The following is a 16,105-nucleotide window of genomic DNA, read 5'->3' as shown; positions in this document are numbered from 1 at the left end:
GAATCTCCATTGACGTCCGAATTCTAATTATTTAATAATTATTTAATAATTATTTAATAATTATTTAATAATTATTTAATAATTATTTAATAATTATTTAATAATTATTTAATAATTATTTGATAATTATTTGATAATCATGTGATAATTATTTAATAATCATGTGATAATTATTTAATAATCATGTGATAATTATTTAATAATCATGTGATAATTATTTAATAATCATGTGATAATTATTTAATAATCATGTGATAATTATTTAATAATCATTTGATAATTATTTAATAATTATGTGATAATTATTTAATAATTATGTGATAATTATTTAATAATTATGTGATAATTATTTAATAATTATGTGATAATTATTCTAATTATTGTTAATTTTGGGGCTTTTTCTTCTTGATTCGGGTTGGGAAACGCCTTTTTTGGGAGGGGGGGTGCTCCCACTCTTTCACTCCGAGGTCTATTGTGAACCTTTTTTTTTTCTCAGTTCATTAGTCTGTAGAGCTTCTCAGCCCTCCAGGTGATGGTGGTCCCAAAGGTGTTCATCATCTTAGAGAAGTTCTATATATATGTCCATATGCTCCGAGATAATTTATGGACCACAATTTGCAGAGAGTTGGGACTTGCCCTCTTCTCTAAAAGAAGTCAGTGCCCACCAAGCCTCCTAGAGAGTGAAATATTTTGGGGGATATTAAAAAGGCAGGATAGAATATTTCCCCTAAAGGAGAAATGGGGAAAAATCTCAAAGGGGGAGGCAGAAACTAGCACCAGTCTCACTGCCCCAAGCAGAAACTTGAGGTGGCCAGCTTTAAGGAAGGCAGATTTGGTAATCCATTGAGAAAGGCTGGGTTAGACCAAAACTCCAGATAAGCAACACAATTAGGCAAACAAGATTAGCTCAGACAAGCACGTAGGATTTGCATTTCCCCTTTTGCCTATAGATCCAGCCATAACCCTTACATGACCCCATAGAAAGTTTTTAAAAAGGTCTAAAAAAAACCCCACCCTACTCGCAACTCCATTTTGTCAGCTGTCCCAGAACTGCACGCTGTGTGTGTGTTGGTTCTGCTCATCAATAAACGGACCTTTCTTAAGCAGCCTCCATTTTATTCCTGGTTTGGAACTAGACCTGGATTTTTTCTTCCTACAGGACCCAGAAAAGGAAGGCAGAGCAAGCTGCAGGTAGTAATTAGTAAGCAAGACCACACTTGGAATATTGCATCCAGTTTTGGTCACCAGATTGTAAAAAAAAAAAAAAAGATGTTGAGACTCTGGAAAGAGGACAGAGAAGAGCAACAAAGAATGATTAAGAGCTTGGAATCCAAAACATATGTTGCAGGAATTGGGTATGTCTAGTTTAATGAAAAGAAGGACTAGGGGAGACCTGATAGTAGTGTTCCAATTTCTAAGGGGTTGCCACAAAGAAAAGGGGGGTCAACTTATTCTCCAAAGCACCTGAAGGCAGGGCAAAAACAATGGATGGAATCCAGTGGTGGGTTTCAAAAATTGTTGGAACCTACTCTGTGGGTGTGGCCTCCTTTGTGGGTGGTGTGGCTTGCCACCCATGTGACCGGATATGAAATTATGAATTAGTACTTAGGTCGTTCCAAGTAGCTATTCAGAAGTTAGTGCTTAGAAGCAATCGTAAAGCAAGATTTGGAATTAAAACCAGAAATATTTTGTTGGCTATTTGAAAGGGAGTATAATATATATTTAATTTTACACATGTTAGCAGCTGCTGGAATTGTGTTTGCACAACAGTGGAAAAACAGATATGTAAATGAATAAATATTACAATGTGCAGGAATAAATAAATTGACAAAATCAAGAAAGCTTTGAATACTTTTTCATGTGGGATTGGTTTTAGCAATTGCCAACTAACGGAAACAGAAATTAGAAATCCAAAAGTATGAAAGAAAACATCAATTACGTAAGGAAAGGTCCCTAAAATGTATAAGGAAATATTACTAGATCATTATTAATGCGTAGATAACTGCGGAACATTACACACCCAGCAGTGGTAAGTTTCAAAAAATTTTGGAACCTCTTCTGTAGGTGTGGCCTGCTTTCCGGGTCCACTGGTGGAACCTCTTCTAACTGGTTCGGTAGATTTGACGAACCGGTTCTACCGAATAGGTGCGAACTGGTAGGAACTCACCTCTGATGGAATCTAATCAAAGAGAGAAGCAATCTAGAACTAAGAAATTTCCTAACTGACGGAACAATGAATCAATGAAATGACTTGCCTTCAGAAGTTGTGGGTGCTCCATCACTGGAGACTTTTAAGAAGAGACCTGGACAGCCACTTGTCTGAAATGGTATAGGATCTCCTGCTTGAGCAGGGGGTTGGATTAGAAAGCCTCTAAAGGTCCCTTCTAGCTTTGTTTATACTGTTCTGTTGTATCCTAATCAGCAATGGGAGTTCTCCATTTCTGCTTCCCTCAACTCTATGAGAACCTCCCTTTTCTCTGGACTACAATAGCAGAGTTGGAAGGGACCTTGGAGGTCTTCTAGTCCAACCCCCTGCCTAGGTAGGAAACCCTATACCGTTCCAGACAAATGGCTGTCCAACATCTTCTTAAAGACTTCCAGTGTTGGGGCATTCACAATTTCTGGAGGCAACTTCTGTTCCACTGATTCATTGTTCTAACTGTCAGGAAATTTCTACTCAATTCTAAGTTGCTTCTCTCCTTGATTAGTTTCCACCCATTGCTTCTTGTCTTCTGCCCTCAGGTGCCCTGGAGAATAGCTTGACTCCCTCTTCTTTGTAGCAACCCCTGGGATATTGGAAGACTGCTACCATGTCTCCCCTAGTCCTTCTTTTCATTCAACTAGACATACCCAGTTCCTTCATATGTTTTAGCCTACAGGTGCTTTGGAGAATAGACTAAAATGGACAATCTCCCTCCTTGTGAATTGGGTTAGTGGACACCTTAGTGGTCCTTTACCCAAATGGTTGGGCCAAAAAAAAAAATGTCTTCGGGGTTTTTCTGAGCACTGATCCTCCAGTCTTGATGGACAGCAAAGAAACAAGGGCCAGAGGAAGGTGGTATGCATGGCTACCTCTCGTGAGGTAGTAGTGGGAGACCTCTTAGATCCGTGACCCGTCAAAACCGCGGTCCACAAAAGCGCACTCGACGAAAGCGCGCATTTGACGTCATCACAGCGCGACGAAAAAAATTAAAAATTGAAATAAAAATAAAATTAAAGCAAGCCGATTCACATAAAGGTAAGGGTTAGGGTTAGGGTTAGGATTAGGTTTAGAGCGTTAGGGTTACGTTTAGTATTAGGTTAAGGGTTAGCGTTAGGTTTAGCGTTAGGTTAAGGGTTAGGTTTAGGGTTAGATTTAGGGTTAGGCTTAGGGTTAGATTTAGGGTTAGGTTTAGGGTTAGGTTTAGGGTTAGGTTTGGGGGGGTTAGGGTAAGGTTTTCGCTTTATTTTTACATTTATCGATCACAGCACGATGTTTTCGTCGCGCTGTGATGACGTCATGTACACGCTTTCGTCGAGCGCGCTTTTGTCTACCGCGGTTTTGTGGTGGAACCCTTAGATCAGAGGTCTTCAAACTTGGCAACTTCAAGACATGTGGACTTCAACTCCCAAAATTCTGCCTTAGACCCCTGTCTTAGATGGTCCACCCAAGGAGGGCAGAAGATCTACCAGAGTCGCAGAGATCTCAAAGGGCTTGTGGCTGGTCTTTCTGATGTGCCCACTAGTGACACCCTTTCTCTTGCCCGTGTGGGCTTCAGCCTGAGCAAGGTTCCCGCACTCTGGCCTCCAGACTTCCCATGGAAGAGGCTACTGAGGTTGTGTAGGTCGCCAACTAGTGGTCCATGGATCACTGGTGGTCCATGAGAAAACTTTGGTGGTCTGCAGAAAAATTATTTGCATTTTTTTTATATTGCACTATATCAGGGATCCCCCAAATTGGGCCGGATACATGCAATGAATGCTTGTGTTGCTGCAGAGAGTCTCCCCACTTTGGGGTCTTTTTGTGTGTGGCAGAGGGGGGGCAGAAATTCTGATTTGGGGTCTGCTTCAGCCTCCTGGTGCAGGGCTTTGGGCAAAGGCTGGAGGGAAGCACCGCTGGTGGGGAAGAACCAGAGGGCCTCGTTCCAGGGGGACTGCATCATGGCCTGGAACTGGCTGACCATCTCAGCCGGCTGAGCCTCCAGGCGCCAGCACCTGGCCTTGCACTCCCGCAGGTCTCCCCTTGGAAAGCCTATGCTCGTAGTCCTCAGTGAGGTGCTTCTACTGAGCCTCCTCCTCAGTCAGATCTCATTTGAACTGAGCCAGCTGTTTTGCCAACTCTTTCTCATGGTGGCTGCTTAGTTCCAACAACTGCTTCTCTGTTGGGGCCCTAAGGAGCCTGGGTGGGCAGGCGAGGAGTGGCTGGGAGGGGAGGGGCATGTAGAGACTGGTAAAGTGCCCCTCGACGTGAGTGACATCCAGTTGGCCACACCCACCCAGTCACATGACTACCTAGTCACGTCCACCCGGCCAGTCATTAGGCAGATCATATTAGTAGCCCGTGGGATTTAAAATTAGGAATTTAGTGGTCCCTGAGGTCTGAAAGGTTGGTGACCCCTGGTGTAGGAAGTATTGTGTCTTTTAGGGCATGGATTGGCAAACATAAACACTCCAAGAGCCATTTGGACCCGTTTCCCACAGAAAAGAAAACACCGGGAGCCACAAAGGTCCTAACTGAAAGCCCCCTGTTCAATTCTGGAGCTGACCGGAAGTTCAGTTCCCCCACCATAGAGTCTCCTCCTAGCGTGGCGTCCTTTTTCCTCTACCTGTCATAACCGAAAGCCCTATCAATTGTGGAGACAACTGGAAAACCCTCCCCTTGCCATAGAGTCTTCTCCTGGCGCACTGTGCTTCTCTTCCCCTCCTCCCCCCGGAAGCTCCTCTCAAAATTGTGGCGCCGACCAGTGACGGAGCCGCAGCAGAGGGAGGAAAGAGCCACATGCGGCTCCAGAGCCGCAGTTTGCTGACCCCTGCTTTAGGGATTCAGCCTCACAGCCACCAGTGTCCACTTCAGAGGCCGTTTTGAGCCGAGGGTGTGTAGCACTCTCTGACTTTTCCCTCTGCTTCACAGCCAGGGCCATGACGTTAGAAGTGGCTGGAATGTGGTTTAAGCCCATTAAATTGTTCTTAGATATCATTCCCTTCTTTCCTCTGTACAAGTTGATGGGCAAGGAACAGGAGTTGCTCCCAACATTCTTATGTAAATCAAGAAAAATCCATTTCCTGTTATGATACCTACGTAAATATTTTAAAATGTAAATGTTCCAAGAGATTATTTTTTCCCCCCCTTTCTCGGTTCATCTCTGGAGGTTTACGTCCTCGTCTGCTGTCATTTGTCAAGAGTGTTATTTTTACTGATGACGTAGCTGAGAATATCCCGCAAACTCGGTCAATCTCCAGGGGCTGCATCCTCTTACGTCCAGAAAGTCCTTTTATTTATGGCACCGGTGGTTGATATCCCCGGTTGCGAAATGTCTTGTTCTTCACCCATCAGGATTTCGAGGGAGAAAGTGAGTGTGTTTCCTTTTGGCCATTCGCAGATCGAAACGCCCACTTAGCGTGTGAGCCAGAAGAGACGTAGGCAGGTAAATTATAATGGAGATCCCACATTCCTTCCGCTGAGTCTGGAGGAGAAAAATATATATATACTACGTCTGTATTGGGCTGTCCAGCTTTCTTCAGTCTGATTCATAGGCTGCCCAAACCTCAGGGTAAAAGTAAATACACATGGAGGATTTGCATCACGAGAAAACGTCTTTTAAATGTTTCCAGCTTACAAGATGTTTTGTGGTTTGATCCTTCCTACCAATTCACTGCTACTAATTCGTTTAATCCATAGAAGGGAGAGATTTTAGAACAGAATAGAATAACAGAGTTGGAAGGGACCTTGGAGGTCTTCTAGTCCAACCCCGGGCCTAGGCAGGAAACCCTATACCACTTCAGACAAATGGTTATCCAACATCTTCTTAAATTAACTTCCAGTGTTGGAGCATTCTGGAGGCAAGTTGTTCCAACTGATTAATTGTTCTGTCAGGAAATTTCTCCTTAGTTCTAAGTTGCTTTTCTCCTTGATTAGTTTCCACCCATTGCTTCTTGTTCTATTCTCAGGTGCTTTGGAGAATAGCTTGACTCCCTCTTCTTTGTGGCAGCCCCTCAAATATTGGAAGACTGCTACCATGTCTCCCCTAGTCCTTGTTTTCATTAAACCAGACATACCCAGTTTCTGCAACCGTTCTTCATATATTTTAGCCTCCAGTCCCCTAATCATCTTTGTTGCTCTTCTCTGCATTCTTTCTAAAGTCTCAACATCTTTTTTTACATTGTGGCAACCAAAACTGAATGCAGTATTCCAAGTGTGGCCTTACCAAGGCATTATAAAGTGGTATTAACACTTCACGGGATCTTGATTCTCTCCCTCTGTTGATGCAGCCTAGAATTGTGTTGGCTTTTTTGGCAGCTGCTGCACATGGCTGGCTCATATTCAAATGGTTGTCCACTAGGACTCCAAGATCCCTCTCACAGTTACTACTATTGAGCAAGGTACCACATATATTGTACCTGTGGATTTTGTTTTTCTGGCCTAAATGTAGAACCTTATTTTTTTCCAATATCAAATTTCATTTTATTAGATAGTGCCCAATGTTCAAGTCTGTCAAGATCCTTCTGCATCTTAAGCCTGTCTTCTCGAGTGTTGGCTATTCCTGCCAGCTTGGTGTCATCTACAAATTTGATGAGCTCCCCATTTATCCCCTCATCCAAGTCATTGATGAAGATTTTGAAGAGTACTGGGCCTAAAACAGAGCCTTGAGATACTCCACCGCATACTTTCCCTCCATGTAGATGCAGTTCGACTGAAGACTTCACGTTGAGTGCGTTTGGTCAGCCATTTTAATGGTGGCTAAACTTGTTTGTCTTGCTGGGGTCAAACAATAAATTGTCTTTGTTAATCGTGCATGGAAGAGATAGAACAGAACAGAATAAGAGAGTTGGAAGGGACCTTGTAAGTCATGTAGTCCATCTTTATATATGAAATATAAAGAGAGGAAGTGGGTCAACCTATTTTCCAAAGCACCTGAAGGCCAGACAAGGAATAATGGATGGAAACTGATCAAGGAGAGATTCATCAAGGAAATAAGGAGAAATTTCCCGACTGTTAGAACAATGAATCAGTGGAAAGACTTGCCTCCAGAAGTTGTGGAAGCTCCATCCCTGGAGGTTTTAAAGAAGAAATTGGATCAGCCGTTTGTCTCATATGGGATAAAGAACATAGAATAACACAGTTGGAAAGGATCTTGCAGGTCATCTAGTCCAAACCCCCCCCCCCCAATTAAGAGACCGTGCACCATTTGTGACAGATGGCAGTCCAATCTTTTCTTAAAAGCCTCCAGTGATGAAGCTCCCACACCTTCTGAAGGCAATCTGTTCCATTAGTTGATTGTTCCCACTGTCAAAAAAAAATTCTCCTTATTTCTAGGTTGAATCTCTCCTGGATCGGTTTCCATCCATTATTCCTTGTTTGGCCTTAGGTGTTTAGGAAAATAGCTTGGTCCCCTCCTGTCATTATATTCCATATATCCCAAATCTGCATGCAATGGATGGCTGTGAAAGTTGGACCATAAGAAAGGCTGAGCGCCAAAGAATTGGGGCCTTCGAACTATGATGCTAGAGAAGACTCCTTGGACTGCAAGGCCATCCAACCGGTCAGTCTTAGAGGAGATCAACCCTGGCTGCTCTTTAGAAGGCTTGATCCTGAAGAGGAAACTCAAATCCTTTGGCCACCTCATGAGAAGGAAGGACTCCCTGGAGAAGAGCCTCGTGCTGGGAAAGATGGAGAGCAAAAGAAGAAGGGGACGACAGAAAATGTGGTGGCTGGATGGACTTACCCAAGCAGTAGGAACAAAGCTACCCTGGACTCAATGTGTAGTCACAAAAGGGCAATTCCCTTGGATCTAATTGTTCGCAAGAGAAGGCTGGTGGCCTGGGGACATTCCTGTATTATAGCCTGAAATTAATAGAATAGTTAGCTCAAACTCTGCACCTGTGGTGGTTCGATTGACATTGCAATTAGGAAATAGGTGCCTTGTGGTATATGCTGCTTGTTCTAAAATATCTCAGACAGATATCCACCAATGTGTTGTACTATCCCACGGACATTATCCATGTTTGGAGTTTTCCTCCCCCCACCAAAAGAAACCAATTAGTATTCCATTAGCATTTAAAGTAACCATAATGTGGGAGATCCACAGTACAGGCAGACCAAGGATTTCACAACATCTGCATTGGGGGCTGATATTCGGCGATGACTTCATCTGGTTCATGTTGTTGGTTAGCAGAACCAGGAAGCTTGCCGTGTGTGGGTTGTGTGACAGAGACAAACTCCCCAAATACAGTCACCGCAGGATGTGAGATTTAACAACACTTGGGCCAGGGAGCAATCGCACCAGAGTACATGCGGTCGACTCTGTCTGTAATTATGCCTAGAATATACCAGCTATAGAAAGCGCCCACCTTCACATCTTCACTTACTAACACACGGACTTCCTAGATCCTCTGTTTACGTCCACGCTAAAAAGAAAGCGTACAGAGAGTGTTTGTTTTGGTAGCACATCTGTCGAAAGGGGAACATCAGGAAATATTTGCCATCCTTCACTCGGCAAATATATCAACTTGCCGTCCATTGGTGTGTAAAACAGTTCCGGTTATCTGTTTTATATATTTTTTTAAAAAGGCGTTAGCAGCTTTCATGAACAGTCACCGTTTCCAGGGTGGTCAGATTTGGGCTTCAGCTCATTTGCGTTTGTTTTAACTTCCGTTTTTGATTCAACGTGTGGATCCTTCAGAATAGTGGTAGGCTCCTATCGGCCTTCCTACCGGTTCGCTGATCATCAGAGGCAGTGGTGTGATTCAAATAATTTAGCAACCAGTTCTCTGTCCTAATGACCAGCTGGGTAGGCAGGGCTCGGTGGTCATGTGACTGGGTGGGCGTGGCCAACTCAACGTCACTCACGTCGATGGGCGCTTCGTCTTAGCTGTTAGAATGTAATAAGGCAGTTTCTGTAAGCAAGGCAATAAAAATTAGTCTAGAAACAACCCCAGAATGTTTCCTTCCTGCCTTCCTTAGAGGATTAGCCTTGCAAAGTGGGAAAAAACAAAATAAGATTTCTTCCAACAACCGGTTCTCCAAACTGCTTAGAAAGTTAACAACCAGTTCTCCCGAATAGGTGCGAACTGGCTGAATCCCACCACTGATCAGAGGTGAGTTCCTACCAGTTCGGACCAATTCGGCCGAGTAGGTAGTAACTCGGCCTGCCATGCCCCTGAACCGTTTCTCTCGGCGGCGCCCTAAGGGCGGCCATCTTGTTTTTTTGCTTCTGCATTTTTTTTAGTACTACGCATCCGTGCGTAGTGTGAAGCAAGCATGCGCGCACAGCGCGTCCCTGAGCAAACCGTCAGCAGCAGCAGCAGCAGCAGCCGGAACCCACCCCTGCTGAGTGTACGCGCGCTGTGCCCGCGTGCACGCTTGAAAGAAACTTGCGCGGAGAGCAAGGAAAAAAGCAGAGGAGGGGAAATTCAGTCGGCCGCCCCTGATCAGCTGGGGTTCTGAAATAAAGGTCGGAATAACCCAGGGGCGGGCAGGAAAACCCACTTTCAAAGCAACAGAGAACCAGTACATGCTCTGCTTGACGGCAGAACTACTGGTTCAGGAGGATTAGTGCGAACCGGTAGAAACCCACTACTGCTTCAGAATAAGGATAAGGCTCAGGGGACAAACCTGGAATTATGAAGCAGTTTCTGAGCAGATGATTAAGAAAGATTATGTTTCTTTTTTTTAATGTTTTATTTTTTTTAATGAAAAAGTCAAATCCATGCGTGAACAGTGTGGCACGTGGGCACCATACATTCCAAACCAAATAAAACTAATCAGATTAAGCATAATTACTACATTCAATCAATTTACAGCATTTTTCGGATTATAAGACGCACCTGGCTTCTTTGGCCCATTTTCAAGGCTTTTAGTGGCCCATTTTTGAGCCCCTTTGAGCCCCTTTTCTTTTGAAAAAAAAAAACAGGCCAAAAAAACCCCCTCGAAAACAGGCTGAAAAAAGCCTAGAAAATGGGCTGAAAAAAGGCCTGAAAAAGGGCAAAAATAGCCTGAAAACGGGGGGTGCAGAGGCCAAAAAGTGGCCGCAGAGTGAGTACGGCTTCGGGAATATATGTATGCAAAGACATTTTCACCCCGTTTTGGGAGACAAAAAAGTGTCTTATAGTCCAAAAAATACGGTATGTACTTCTAATAACATTTATATTAGGTTGCAATTTATTATTATTCAATTATTCAAAATTTTCTCATTATTATACTTTCATTTTATAACAATGTATACATTAACATCCCCCTCATTTCTGTCACTTATTCTAGCTTTTAATCATGTCACCCTTTATTGATAAACGTTTTCTTTCTTCCCTGCCTAACTTCAAATCATGTCACCTGCCTTTAAAAGAGAGAGAGAGAGAGAGAAGAAGAAAAAAAGAATAGAGACAGAAAGAGAGAGAGAGGGAAAACCATCTCATAACCACAACCAAAAAGAGAAATCGTCTATCATCTCTTGCCCGTTTCATACGCCAATCACTATGCTTTAAAAGAAAGAGAGGAAAAAGGAAAAGCGAATCAGAACAACAATAAACAATAAAATCATCTATCCATCATCTCTTGCCCACTTCAATACTTTAATTGCTATGCTTTTTTAAAAAGATTTTTATTAACGAACATGTAAAATACACGCACACAAAAATTAGACGTACACCACATTTATACAATACAGTACGAACAGGAACTTCCTGTTTTTTTATAATAGCAATCATCAATCGATACCACTCACCTTATATTATTTCCCCTTCTATTGTATTTCATTTAGATTTCACCATTCTTAACCCTCTTATCAGCCTCATAACTATTATTTTTTGAGTTTTGTTATATTCTTTCATTGATTTTTGTTTCTTTCCTCCATCCACCTATACCATTTATCCCATATCTGGTAGAATTCTGATTCTTCCTTTCTCTGGATTTCTTTAGTTAGTTCGTCCATTTCGGCACAGTCCATAATCTTTCTTATTATTTCATCTTCCTTTGGGATTAATTTGTTTTTCCATTTCTGGGCAAAGGCAATCCTTGCCGCTGTAAGTATATGTAGTATTAAATACTGGATTTCTTTTTTTTATTTCATCGATATAATTCCTAATAAAAAAACTTCAGGTTTCCATTCTATGCTTTTTTGTTTTACTTGCCTCCCAAACTCCTCTCTTAAAAAGAGAAATTAGTTTCTGATCACGAAGCTCGAAGCAAGGATTTGCGTTTAGTGGGTTTAAGCATTGTGCTTATCGTCCTCTTGTAATGACCCCATAATCCCTTACGGGGTGGAATATGGGCACCTGAATGGAGCTGAGTGCTTACTGGCCGGATGCCCTTCCTGTCGCCAATGCGGGGTTTTCCCCCCAGCAGATATATTCTCATTGTGCCCAGAGAGAGAGAGAAATAGCTGCCTCTTCCTAGGATCAAACTGCTGACTGTGAGGCGAGAGCGCCACCTCTAGGCCACCACACCACTCTAAATTATATTTTGCGAGTATATCTTCCGAAATCTTGTCTTATCTGTCAATCTGTTAAGAGGCAAACTTTAACAGGTTAACAGGGTTGGAAGGGACCTTGTAGGTCATCTAGTCCAACCCACCACCCAAGCAGGAGACCTGCTACGCCATTTCTGACAGATGGCAATCCAGTCTCTTCTTGAAAGCCTCGAGGGATGAAGCGCCCACAACTTTTGAAGGCAACTTCTGTTCCATGGGTGGATTGTTCTCACTGTCAGGAAATTTCTCTTTCATTCTAGGTTGAATCTCTCCTTGTTCAGTTTCCATCCATTCTTCCTTGTCTGGCCTTCAAAGGTACCTTGGAAAACAGCTTGCCCCCTTTCCTCTCTGTGGCAGCCCTTCAAATATTGGAAGACTGCTCTCCTGTCTCCCCTGGTCCTTCTCTTCACTAGACTAGCCATGCCCAGTTCCTGTAACTGTTCTTCATATGTTTTTGTTGGGAGGATACTCCTAGTGTTGGGTAGGCAATATAGATTCCTATATAATAACAAATGGTCGATGTTGCTTTAACTTGGTGAATGTACTTATCAGCTGTAATTAACTTTGCAATAAGAGGGAGTCAGGAAAGCTCTCCCTCTCTCTCTGCTTGTCCTATGCTTGATGATTACTTGCTCGCTTGAACGGCGACTGTAAGCAAATGCTTGTATTTTGAATTGTGTTTGGACACACATCTACTATCACTGCTTGTGAAGCTATTATTAGTAGTAAAAGCTACTTGTTTTTGCTGGCAGTGTCTGAGACTCTATTCGTGTGTTTTTCTTCTACTAGCAACGTTCCTTCTCTCTAGCTGTACATTCCACTGCGCTACATTCTGTCTCCCAACGGAGGTACCCCTTACAGTTTTAATCTCCAGTCCCCTCATCATCCTGGTTGCTCTTCTCTGGACTCCGTCAAGAGTCTCAACGCTGCTTAAAATGAGAGACCAAGAGACAGAGACAGAGAGAGACAGAGAGACAGAGAGAGACAGAGAGAGACAGAGAGAGACAGAGACAGAGACCCAGAGAGAGAAGCACACAGACAGAGAGAGACAGAGAGCGAGAAAGACTGAGAGAGAGAGAAAGGGAGACAGACAGAGACAGAGAAAGACACACACACACACACACACAGAGAGAGAGAGAGAGAGAGAGAGAAAGACAGAGACCCAGAGAGAGAAACACACAGACAGAGAGAGACAGAGAGCGAGAAAGACTGAGAGAGAAAGAAAGGGAGACAGACAGAGACAGAGAAAGAGAAACACACACACACACACAGAGAGAGAGAAAAAGACAGAGATCCAGAGAGAGAAACACACAGACAGAGAGAGACAGAGAGCGAGAAAGACTGAGAGAGAAAGAAAGGGAGACAGACAGAGACAGATACAGAGAAACACACACACAAACACATACATACACACACATACAGAGAGACAGACACCCACACACAGACACCCACACAGAGAAGAAAATCTGAACTGAAGGTATTTTCCCAAAAGAGAGTTGAACTTGCTTGGTTTTTTTTCCCTTGAGAATGTTCCACTTCTCATCCAATGAAAACTGAAGAAGCTTCTTGGATGAGAAGCAAAACATTTTCAAGGTGGTGGTGGTGGGGACTCCAGAAAGTCCACTTACCTTTAGGAAAAAGCACTTTTGAGACCACCGTTAGCCTGGGGGACTGAGGATCTCCCTAGATAGAGGATCTGAAGGACTGATGGGCTACAGGGAGGAGGCCCTTGGATAGATCACGGTGAAGTTGATCACCTGGCCACCATCTTCCCTCGGAGAGGTTTCTTGACGTTGAAAGGAGCCCCATTGAAAAAAAAGAAACTAATTTCCACAAAGGGGAGGGGGGGAGAGTGGAAATCATAGGAATGATCTAAATAAGTTCTCTATTTGTATCTGTGCATCAGATTGGCATATAGATATCTCTGAGTTCCCTTTTTGCCCCATTTTCCCCCCCACCATGGATCCTGTCACTCCTCTGGATTAAATGATTATGCACATTTCCAGAGATTCAGTAAAGTAATATTGACAATCCATGAAAGTCAGTTGGGTGACTTTGGGCTAGGAGATGCTGAGTTCTAGTTCTCCCTTAGGCCAGAAAGATGACTGGGTGACTTTGGGACAATCACTAGGAGATGCTGAGTTCTAGTTCTCCCTTAGGCCAGAAAGACGAGTGGGTAACTTTGGGCCAATCACCAGGAGATGGTGAGTTCTAGTTCTCCCTTAGGCCAGAAAGACAAGTGGGTGACTTTGGGCCAATCACCAGGAGATGGTGAGTTCTAGTTCTGCCTTAGGCCAGAAAGACAAGTGGGTGACTTTGGCCCAATCACCAGGAGATGATGAGTTCTAGTTCTCCCTTAGCCAGAAAGATGACTGGGTGACTTTGGGCCAATCACCAGGAGATGGTGAGTTTTAGTTCTCCCTTAGGCCAAAAAGATGACTGGGTAATTTTGACCCAATCACCAGAAGATGGTGAGTTCTAGTTCTCCCTTAGGCCAGAAAGACAAGTGGGTGACTTTGGGCCAATCACCAGGAGATGGTGAGTTCTAGTTCTTCCTTAGGCCTGAAAGACAACTGGGTGACTTTGGCCCAATCACCAGGAGACTGTGAGTTCTAGTCCCACTTTAGGCAGGACAGCCAGTTTCAATAAAGCCCACCTCACTGGATTGTTATTGTGGAGAAATCAGGACGAAGAATATTAGTTATGTTCACCGCTCTGAGTTATTTATAAATCTAATAAGAACGGGAAAGAAATAACTGACTAAATACATTTGCAAGCAGCCTGTTCAGCCAAGATCTGCTGTCGTTCTCAAACATTGTTTGCCACGCACATCCAATTCTTCACCTTCAGCAGATGTGAATAGGGAATTCCCTGGTCCAGCAGGAGTTATCCTGAAAGTTAAGCGAAGGGTAACTTTTCCTTTTGCTCCCTAACTCAAACACCTGAGGATGTCAGTGTGTCAGGCCATTCAGGGGCTGAAAAAGGCTACCTGGACACTTTTAAAAGTTTCCCAAAAAAAACAACAACAACTCAACAACAACGATGGGAGGAGGGAGGAAATGGAGGAACAAAAATGGGATTTGAATGAAGGAATATAACAAAACTCAAAAAATAATAGTTATGAGTAAAATAAGAGGGTTAAGAATGGTGAAATCCAAATGAAATACAATAGAAGGGGAAATAATATAAGGTGAGCGGTATCGATTGGCGATTGCTATTAGAAAGAACAGGAAGTTCCTGTCCGTATTGTATTGTGTAAATGTGGTGTACGTCTAAATTTTGTGTGTGTGTGTATTTTACATATTTGTTAATAAAAAATAAAAAAAATTAAATAAAAAAAAGAATGGGATTTGAGTGATGGATAACTGAGAAACGGGGAGACACCTGCGTTCCTCCAGGTTGACTCATCCTTCTGTCCTTCCGAGGTCAGTAAAACGAGGAGCCAGATTGTTGGGGGCAACTCTCTAAACCTCTTAGAGAGGACTGTAAATCACTGTGAAGTGGTATATAAATCTAAGTGCTATTGCTATCCCTCCCTCTCTCCCTCCCTCCCTTCTTCCCTTTCTCATTGTCCCTCTTGGTGGCCCAGAGGTTAGAATGCAGAATTGATAACAAAAAATTAGTTAGCAATAGCAATAGCAGTTAGACTTATATACCGCTTCATAGGGCTTTCAGCCCTCTCTAAGCGGTTTAAAGAGTCAGCATATCGCCCCCACAGTTTGGGTCCTCATTTCACCCACCTCGGAAGGATGGAAAGCTGAGTCAACCTTGAGCCGGTGAGATTTGAACCGCCGAACTGCAGATAACAGTCAGCTGAAGTGGCCTGCAGTACTGCACCCTAACCACTGCGCCACCTCGGTGATTAATAAGTAGGAATTTTGTAACTCTTAAGATTGTTTTAGATTGTTATCAAATGTTTATTCCCTAACAATTAATTAGCTATAATAACAATAATGAAATGATAATGGATACAGCTTAATGATATATACAAGTATTGGCAATCTAGTAAAAGAAATTTGGATATAAATTGCAAATTGTAACTTGGGAAAAAGACCTATACATTTTATTAACAAATTTTTACTTAAATATTGTTATAAATGTGTAAGGGTTTTTTTTGGTGGGGGGGCTGACAAGAGGAGATGGGACATAAATAGTAAATGATTTTTAGCCAATTATAATAACAAGGAAATGTCAATGGACATTGTTTAACAATATATACATGCTATGGTATTGGCAAAAGTAACTTGGATATAAATTCTAAACAGTGAGTTGGGGGGAAAAAGGGGGGAAGTTTAGAAACTTTATTAATTGACTTTTACTTAAAATATGTTTTTTTTTCTGAACAGAACTTTTTTATTTTTCTTTAAAAAAAACACAAATATGTCATCATTTGTCAATCATTAAGACATTGAAGTACAATTTTTTTTGTTGTGTGTACCCCTCCC

Source organism: Thamnophis sirtalis, unplaced genomic scaffold (assembly GCF_051295495.1).
Source record: "Thamnophis sirtalis isolate CommonGarterSnake01/CBP01778 unplaced genomic scaffold, rThaSir2_p1.2 scaffold_9, whole genome shotgun sequence".
Classification (NCBI taxonomy): Eukaryota; Metazoa; Chordata; class Lepidosauria; order Squamata; family Natricidae; genus Thamnophis; species Thamnophis sirtalis.
The sequence above is the reverse complement of the archived record's forward strand: the minus strand, read 5'-3'. Positions refer to the sequence as shown.